This window comes from Callospermophilus lateralis, chromosome 5 (genome assembly GCF_048772815.1).
Source record: "Callospermophilus lateralis isolate mCalLat2 chromosome 5, mCalLat2.hap1, whole genome shotgun sequence".
In the NCBI taxonomy this organism is placed as follows: Eukaryota; Metazoa; Chordata; class Mammalia; order Rodentia; family Sciuridae; genus Callospermophilus; species Callospermophilus lateralis.
In genome coordinates, this window is record NC_135309.1 from 83,759,736 (window position 1) to 83,769,713 (window position 9,978).

Here is a 9,978-nt window from a genome sequence, read left to right on the forward strand (position 1 = left end):
GTTGTGAAGATGAGTAATAAAAACCTAAACTAGACCTGTAGCATTGTTATGAATAGAGTCTATCTTAAGGTCATTATCAAATATCTCACACTATGTGATATTGAAAATGAATATTTGGGGTATACTTATTTAACTAATGTCTAATATAGGCTGAAGGATAATTGATTAGTGGGGGAAAGGTCAGTCTAGCACCTCATCTACAGTCCAAATAATAAGTTTCAGGTAGAATTCTAGAAAGAACCTTTAAGAAACCATAATTTTCATAGTTATATTAAACAGAGATACCTATCTTGCTCCCATCAGCAGAGCAAGGTTCATGATGAAATTCAGAATTCATATTGTATCCTCTCCTTCATAAATATAAGTGATTGCATCCTTTTCTTATCTCAAATGAGGTGACTTTCCTTCAGTGATCTTCTGATTGAGACAGTCTTTTATTTTTTCCATTTTAAGAGATCAATTAATATCAGAGTCATTTTAGAATTACAAAACTTAAAACTGTTGAAAAAAATCCCACCTCTAAATAATTTCTCATTGAACAAACCTTTATCCTATGTATATATTATTCTGTTCCTGCAGTCTACTCCAAAAACTTAGTGACTTGAAACAGCAAAGTTTTATTTCTTCCCTCTTGGTTCATTAAGACTTTGTCACCATTTTTTCCCCACATTTTTTAACTGGTGCATTATAGTTGTACATAATGATGGGATTTGTTGTTGCATGTTCATACATGCACAAGATATATCAGTATAATTTGGCCAATATCGTTCTTGCCTCCATTTTTATTTTCACTCCTAAATGTGTGATAGTGCTCCACCCCTAGAGTGACACCATTCCACATGACAAAAAGGGTAACATGGTGAACTAAGCACTAGGTCTTAAAAGACTTGTTGTGATGTTATGCACATTTTTCTTATATTACAATGGTCAGAACTTGTCACTTTCTGCTAATGTATACAGATTTCCTTTTATGGTGATTAACAGTGTTCTAAAATTAGTGATGATGGTTTACTGTGTGAGTATACTAAAATCCTATTGAATTGTACAGTTTACAAGGGTGCTCCAGGATGGCTCCTGTGGTCCAGAGTTCAGGTTTTCCCAAGCAGTCATTGATACTAGACTGGCTCCATGGAGCCAGACCCCTGTGAACCTAGGTGCTAAGTCAGCCTACCTGAAGCTGCTACCACATAGCCAACCCAGAATCGGGGCTTTCCACATAGTCTATAAAAATGAAAGAGGTGCCTACTTCAAATGCACAGATACTAACAAAGACTACAAGGATCATGCATAATCATGAAAGCATTATACAGAGAAGCAAAAGACAGCACCAATAGATGACTCTAAAGAAAAGGATATATAAAATCATGCACACACACTGCCTGACAAGAGAATTCAAAATGACTTATCTAAAAGAATCTCCATGAGATACAAAAAAGGAGGAATCAATACATGGAAAAAAAAGGTAATTAACCAAACAAATTCTGGAGCTGAAAAACCAATGTGTTAGGGAATTTCTACAACAGAATCAAAGAAATGAAAGAATTAATGATCTCAAATACAGGTCATTTGAAATTCCCATCAGAAGAGAGTGAAGAAGAGAAGGATACCTCAAGTGAATCAAAATATGTATATGGGAATTGTAAAAGGAACAACAAAACAGAAAGGTAAGGAAAACTTCCCATATTTGAAGAGGGAAATGACTATCTAGATTCATGAATCCCAAAGCACTTCAGATGTATTAAACGAATTTTCAGAGTGTATCAATTATATTCTAAAAAGTCAAAGACAATTTTGAAAGCAGCCAGCAAGAGAAAAGCAACTTGTCAAATATACATAGCAATGGCACAAAAACAGACATGTAGACCAAAGGAACAGAATAGAGAGCCCAGAAATGTACCTCTGCATTTCTGGTTAATTGATCCTTAACATAAATTCCAAAACTACACAATACAGAAAGTCCAGTCGTCAGCAAATCATATTGGGAAACGTATACATCCACATACAAAAGAATGCAAATTCTTGTACTTTATAAAAAAAATCAACTCAGAATGGATAAAGCATCTGAAGTTGAATTTACTTAAATGAAATGGAGAAATCATCATCTGATAAGGAGTTAGTATTCAAAATATGTAAGTAACTCAGTAGCAAGAAAGAAACTTGATTAAAAATTGGACAAAGGTCCTGAATAGACATTTCTTCAAAGAAGACAAATGAATAACAGATATGAAAAAATGTTCAACATCACAAATCAGAAAAATATGAATCAAGACCACAATGAGATATCTCACAGTTGTTAGAGACTATTATAAAAAAGGCAATAACTGTTGATGTGGAAAGGAAACCTTGTACATTTTGGTGACGAGGTAAATTGGTGCAGCCATTATGAAGAACAGTATTGAAGTTCCTCAAAACTACTGTGATCCACAATCCCCACTTCTGGGTGTACTACCTGATAGAACTGAAATCAGTATCTTGAAGAGATATCTGTTCTCCCATATTCATTGCAACACTGGAATCAACAATGTCCATGAGTGAATGCATGGGTACAGAAAATGTGATATCTGTGCATACAAAGGGATATTTTTCAGCCTTAAAAAATGAGAATTTGCTGGATGCAGTGGCACATGCCTGTGTTCGCAGAGGCTTGGGAGGCTAAGGCAGGAGGATCAAGAGTTTGAGGCCATCCTCAGTGACTTAGCAAGGCCCTGAGCAACTTAGACCCTGTCTCTAAAATATAAAGGACTGAGTATATGTTCTCAGTGTTTAAACACCCCTGGGTTCGTGTTAGGTGTGGATGAAATAAGAGAAATAAGTCAGACACACAAATACACATATTGCATGATCTCACTCACATGTGAAAACTATGAGAGTTAAAATAATAAAAGCAAAATGGTGTTTGCCAGGGGCTGGGAGCTGGGGAAATGGGAAGATGTTTGTTTAAGGGGACAGTTTCACATAAGTAGGAAGAATAAATTCTAGAGGTCTGATGTACAGCACAGTAGCCATAACAATATTGCATTGTTAAGAGACATTTAAGAATGTTCATACCACACACACACAAGTGCACTCGTTAGCTATGTGAGGTATTATGTTAATTAGTTTGTAATCATTTTACAATGTATACTTATATCAAAACATCACATTATACACTGTAAATGTTTGCAATTTTTACTTGTCAATTATACTTCAAAGCTGGCACATAAACTTCGAGGGTAGTAAAATAATTCTGGATTCTACAGCAACATATTAAGATACAAAGCAGCTATAGAAACAACTTCAAAGTTACCTTTTTATCCAAACAGCATTAGATCCAGATCATGATTGATACTTATTCATGAAGCTCCTGAATATATATATTTTTAAAGTTGAATTGATGGTATGTGAATGAAATATCAGTAAAGTCCCAAACCACAGATTAAAAAAAAAAATAGCCGCACTTAAGACTAAAGGACAGGTAAGTACAATTGTAGCATATTTCTGGAAGCAGGAGAGTCAGAATATTAATGAATAGCTGTAAAAGCTGTCACACTCATCTTTTTTGCAAACTTAATTGTTGGAAATTTATGATCAAAGTTATTTTTACTCCCTGATAAATAGCCAATACTAGCTATTCAAATAGAATGCTGATTTTTATGACTGGAATTTCTAATGCAAAGATTCCAAATACAGACTTTAAGTAAATAAATATGCACTGAAAATACCCACAGATTTTATACACACAGTCTTACCTGTAGTGTTTGCAAGACCAAGTCAAGGGTGAAGATGGAGGTCCATATACCACATACTAAATATTTAGAAGGTAAATCACACTAATAAAAACCTTCCTACCTCAGCAAATACACCTTGTGAAGATTCCTAGAATTTGTGGACTCCTTAAAGCCCTACACCAGTGAGTGGCAACCCTAAGGAGCTGGTCTCAAGAGGACTGTCTTTGTCTTAACTCATCCCCTGCCTATGACAACTGACCCTACCCCTGCAGAGATGCTCACTAGCCCAGGCCTTTGGAATGAAGTTTCCAGTTGTTCACTCTCTAGGACAGACCAGAAAGGCCCTGGAAGAGCTTCTGTTGAAGAGGAATGTGTCCTTGGGCCAAAGGATCTTAGCCTACAGGGAGTAGCATAAGCTAGAGCAGGACACAGCCTCCTCCTCCTCAAGAAGTGTCCCTCTTACCTGACTTGAAGGGAAGTTTTCTGTATCTAAAACCTTTGGCCAAAAAGAATCAGGAAGTGTCTTTATGAGGTTTTTATGCCACCTTGTGGAATTTTTATGAATATGTAAAAACATGATTTAGAAGGAAATAGAGATGCTTAGTTACAAGGAAAAATATTTTGCATGAGAATGATTTCTTTGAAGTTATTTTTAAACAAGATTAACATTTCAAGCGTAAAATTTTCTTACATGATCATGTAAAAATAATTCATTAAAATTTATAAAAGAAAATCACTACATTTTGTCTATGGAATTCATTCATACACTCAAAAAAGGTATGTATTAAATGCAAGTTCTAGGTATGTTTCTGGCACTGAAGTTATGTCGATTATAAACAAAAATCCTGCCCTCCTAGAATTTACTTACTCCAGTAGGATAGTGAATAATGACCAACAGTTTTATGAATACATTTCTTCACTAGTATTTGATTTTAAATTTTCATAGATAGTCTTTTGTATATACATATTGCTAGGACCTGTATCTTAAAGCTTTGAAAACGATAATTTTGTTCTGTCTGCCTGTTTGTGTAGAAAGCTGTAACAGAATATTTTATTTAAAGATCTAAAAATGACTTGGCCACTTTCAGTTTTATAGTTTATAACCATTGTTAATAACTAAAAACCAAAAAAATCATTTTAAAAACAAACTACTTTTAAATTTTTGTTTTCTACAAATGCACTACTAGTGAGAGAGAAATGTTAGTTTTATGCAAGGTTACAATTGATACTAAATAGGCAAACATCAATTAAACGCCATCAAATTAAAAGTATTTAAGTGAGTAGCTTACCCTGAGCTTTAGGCCCAAAACAAATGGTTCCTCTACTTCCTCTAATCCCTCAGCGTCTTTCTCAACTCTTTATTTATTTACTATCATTAATGCTGATTCCTTTATTTTATTTACCCATCCACAAATTGTTTAGAAGTTAAGATGTTTTGAGCCCAGGGAACTTTCTTTATCTTATCACCTCCCTATTCAAACTTTCAATTTAATTTTTTTTTTCTTTTTGGTAAGTGGAACAATTTATTTACTGGAAGAAAAAGACAAAACTGGCATTCATGACATGACATTCACAAGTGGCTATTACAGGATTCTTAGCAGATCTCGCTTTTTTTTTTTTTTTTTTTTTTTTTTGAAAGGCCTTTCTTAAGCCAGAAACTTCAAATCACATTTTTTTTTTTTTTTTTAGTTGATGGACCTTTATTTTATTTGTTCATACGTGGTGCTGAGAATCGAACCCAGTGCCTCACATATAATAGGCAAGTGCTTTACTACTGAGTAAGCCATAACCCCAGTCCCAAGATCTCACTTCTTTATACATATTTGAGATGATAAAATTCCATCTTAAAATGAAATAAACTACAGAAATATTAAACGACATGGAAGAGACAACAAAACATCAAACCAAATAAGCCAGATAAAAAAGACTATATGGTATATGATTTGTAAAGTTCAAAGCCAAGCAAAAGTAATCTATACTGTAGAATTCAGATTGTCTTTGCTGAGTAAGGAGATACTAGAAATTGGGAAGGAACATGAGAAATCCTTTGGAGACAGTAGTCACATTTTATTACTTGATCTAAGTAGTGATTGCATAGATAATGTGTTCCATTCATAATAATTTATCAAAGTACATATTTACAGTTATTGAACTTTTCTTCAGATATGTTACTCTAATAATATTGGAAAATCATAATCCACAACTTAAAGAACAATCTTGGACAGTGATCTTATTAAACCATGTGGCTATTATCATTTCTTCTTTATATATGAACTTGTGTTTTATGTATGATGACCTACTTTGCAAGCTCTTTTAATTTTATTTTCAGACAAGACCTTGTTAAGTTTCTTAGCTCCTCACTAAATTGACAAGGCCCACCTTGAACTTATGACCCTCTGCCTCAGCCTCCTGAGTTGCTGGGTTTAAAAGCCTGTAAGCCACCATGCCCAGCACCCTATGCAAATTTTGAAGGAATTTATGAGAAACAGACTAGAGAGCCAATTCCATGAGGCTTCTGTTCTGAGATATGTTGAAATGGAATATAGGAAAGACTGAAGGAAAGAGTCTGGTTTCTTTTCACTCCTTCCCCTGTACCACTTTCATATAGTAGGGAGGAAAATATTACATGGAATGGTTGTGCTCTACGAACATTATACTTCCTTTCTGTATAGTAATATAAACACTATAGCCTTTGGGTTTATGGGCAGTTCTTTATTCCACATTTTTGCTTTGTCAGTGTAGAATTCCATCCTTACAAACATAAACGCACACACGCACATTGTGTATATTATGCACTTTGCAGTTGTATGTGATGAATAAACAATGATGGTTAATTTGACTTGTTCATAGCTTAAAGCAACTTGGTTGCAAATCTTCCTGGCCTTTATGAATACCACTAAATCAGTCTTCTTTAACCCAGATCAATCACAAAATATGTTTACTATCACTCATTTTACTTGAAGTAGTTACAGGAGATGTCATTTTTTTTTAGAAAATCTAACTGGAATATATAAAGAATTACATGTGTTACTAATTAAAACAATTTAAAAAAATTAAAAAAGAAATGTAATGCAAAAAAAATAAATTAATTAAAAAACAAAGTACATGTATAAAGACATGAATTGGCATGAACATACTTTATATACAAAGATATGAAAAATTGTGCTCTATATGTATAATAAGAATTATAATGCATTCTGCTATCATGTATTTAAAAAAATAAAATCAAATAAATAAATAATATTTTTTTAAAAAAAGAATTACAATTCAGCACACAAAATTGAGTAAAGAAGTTTATTAAAGTCAGGCATCTTGGCTTACACCTGCAATTCTAGCAACTCAGGAGGCCCAGGCAGGAGGATTGCAAGTTTGAGGCCAGCCTCAGCAATTTGTGACTCCCTAAGCAACTTAGTGAAACCCTGTCTTAAAAAATAAAAATGGCTGGGCTACAATGTAGCTCAGTGATAAAGCACCTGTGGATTTAATACCTCCAAAAAGAGACTTGAAAGCAGGGACCTGAACAGATATTTGCTGTATGCCAATAGTCAAAATTGGAAATAATCCAAGTAACCATAAATAGAATAATACTGTATGACTCCACTTATATGAAATATCTAGAATAGGCAAGTTCATAGAAACAAAGTAGATTAGCAATTACCTGAGAGTAGGGAGGGGAAAATGAGGATTAATGGTTAATGATTACAACATTTCTATTTGGAAATAAATAAATGCTTAACATTGTGAATGTAATTAATGTCTAAAGAATTGTACATTTTTAATAACTAAAATGGTCATTTAAATGTATCTTACCATAATTTTTAAAAATCAGTAATTTAAAAATTATTCAGGAGGCATCAACAATACTACACCTTAAATTTTACCACAGAATTGTAGTAACCAGAACAACATGGCATTGGCACCAAAACAGATATGAAGGACAATGGTAGGAATGGAAGACGCAGACACAAGCGCATATAAATTCAGTTATCTCCTACTAGACACACCATAAACTTTAGGAAAGACAGCCTCTTCAACAAATTGTTCTGGGAAAACTGGAAATCCATATGTAGTAGAATGAAATTGAACCCCTGTCTCTCACTCTGCACAAAACTCAACGAGGATCAAGGACCTAGGCAGAAACCCTGCACTTACTAGAACAAAAAGTAGAACCAACTTCCTCAACAAGACTCCCAAAATGCAAGAAGTAAAATCAAGAATCAATAAATGGGATGGTATTAAACAGAAAAGCTTCTTCACAGCAAAGGAAACAATCAAGAACATGAACTGAGAGCCTATAGAAAGGGAGAAAATCTTTACCACCTGCACCTCATAACACTAACCTCCAGTCATACAAAGAACTCAAAAAACTTAGCAGCAAAAAAAAAAAAAAAAAACAAAAACCCAATCAATAAATCAACAAATGGGCAAAGGAACTGAACAGACACTTCACAGAAAAAGAAATATGAATGAAAAAAAATGTTCAAATATCTCTAGCAATTAGAAAAATGCAAATTAAAACTACACTGAGTTTCCAACTCAATCCAATCAGAATGGCAATTATAGAGAATACAAGTAATAATAAATGTTGGTGAAGAGTGGAGAAAGAAGTACTCTTATACATTGCTTGTGGGACTACAAATTGGTGCAACCACTATGGAAAGCAGTATGGAGATTCCTTAGAAAACTTGGAATGGAACCATCATTTGATCCAGCTATCCCACTCCTCAGTTTACTCAAAAGACTTAAAAATCAGCATACTACAGTAACATAGCCACATCAATGTTTATAGCAGCTCAATTCACAATAGCCAAGCATGGAACCAACCTAGGTGTCCTTCAACAAATGAATGGATAAAGACAATGTAGTATATATACACAAAGAATATTACTCAGTCATAAAAAAGAATGAAATATTCTCACTAATATCTATTTGCCAGTAAATGAATAGAACTGGAGAATATCATGCTAAGTGAAATTAGCCAATCCCCGCCCCCCCCCCCCAAAAAAAAAACAAAGGCTGAATGTTCTCTCTGATATGTGGATGCTAACCCACAACAAGGGAGGATGAGGAGGGAAAGAATAGAAGTCCATTGGATTAGATATAGGGAAACCAAGGGAGGGGAGGGGAGAGGGGAATAGGAAGGACAATAGAATTAATCAGTGGTAGGCAAGCGCTCTATCACTGAGCCAAAACTCCACTCCCTTAGCTTTGTATTTAAATGCATAACCAGGGTAACTCTGCACCATGTACAACTATAAAAATAGGATCCTAATTAGAATAAATTATACTCCATGTATGCGTAATATACCAAAATACATTATGCTCTCATGTATATCTAAAAATAAAAATAAAATTAAAAATAAAAGAAATCAATAATGTAATATAACTCAAACTATTGAATTATATGTTTTAAGTGGGTGAATGATATAATATTTGAATTATATCTAAATAAAGCTGTTTTAAAATTTTTACAGAATGCAGCAAACCTGTGTAGAGGAAATTTTCTGACTTTTGTGCTTATATTGGAAAAGAAATAAAGGTCAAAAAGTAATGAGCTAAGCATCCAATTCATTGAGGTGTTAAGAACAGGTGAATAAGCCAAAAGAAAGCCAAAGCTTTGAAATCATAAATATTCTGAAAATTAATGAAGTAGAAAATAAAAATAAAATGACAAGATGAATTGAGTCAAAAGTTGATTCTTTGAAAAAACTAATATGTTGAGAAAAGTCCAGCAAGATTAACAAAAAGAATTTATAAATAACATTGTGACATAAAAAAAGGATTATAACCATATAGAATATAAATATTTAAAAGGTATATGATATTTAAATATTCCAATAAGTCTCTTTAAAAACATTAATTAAATAGATAAATTGTAGAAAAAATTTCACCTATGAAATAGTTCAAGAAAAAATGTCAGATAATTTTACCAGGCCGTTTTACAAGAAACCATAATTTTAATCTTACACAAATTATTCATAGGGTCTAAACAAGTAACACTCCTTAACTCATGTCATGAGGATGATGCAATATTGATGTCAAAATATGAAAAGTGATAAAACAAGAAAGCAAAATGTCATTCTCTCATGAGCACATATTCATAGGCACAAACAAAACAGCGTACACTATGACTAAATTGAGTGGATTCCAAAAATGTCAAATTGGTTTAATATTAGAAAAGTCATTAATATAATTAATGACTACATTTTAAAAAGATGCCTGACAAGAAAAATGAAACACATCAGATGATTTTAACTGAAGAGAATTTAAG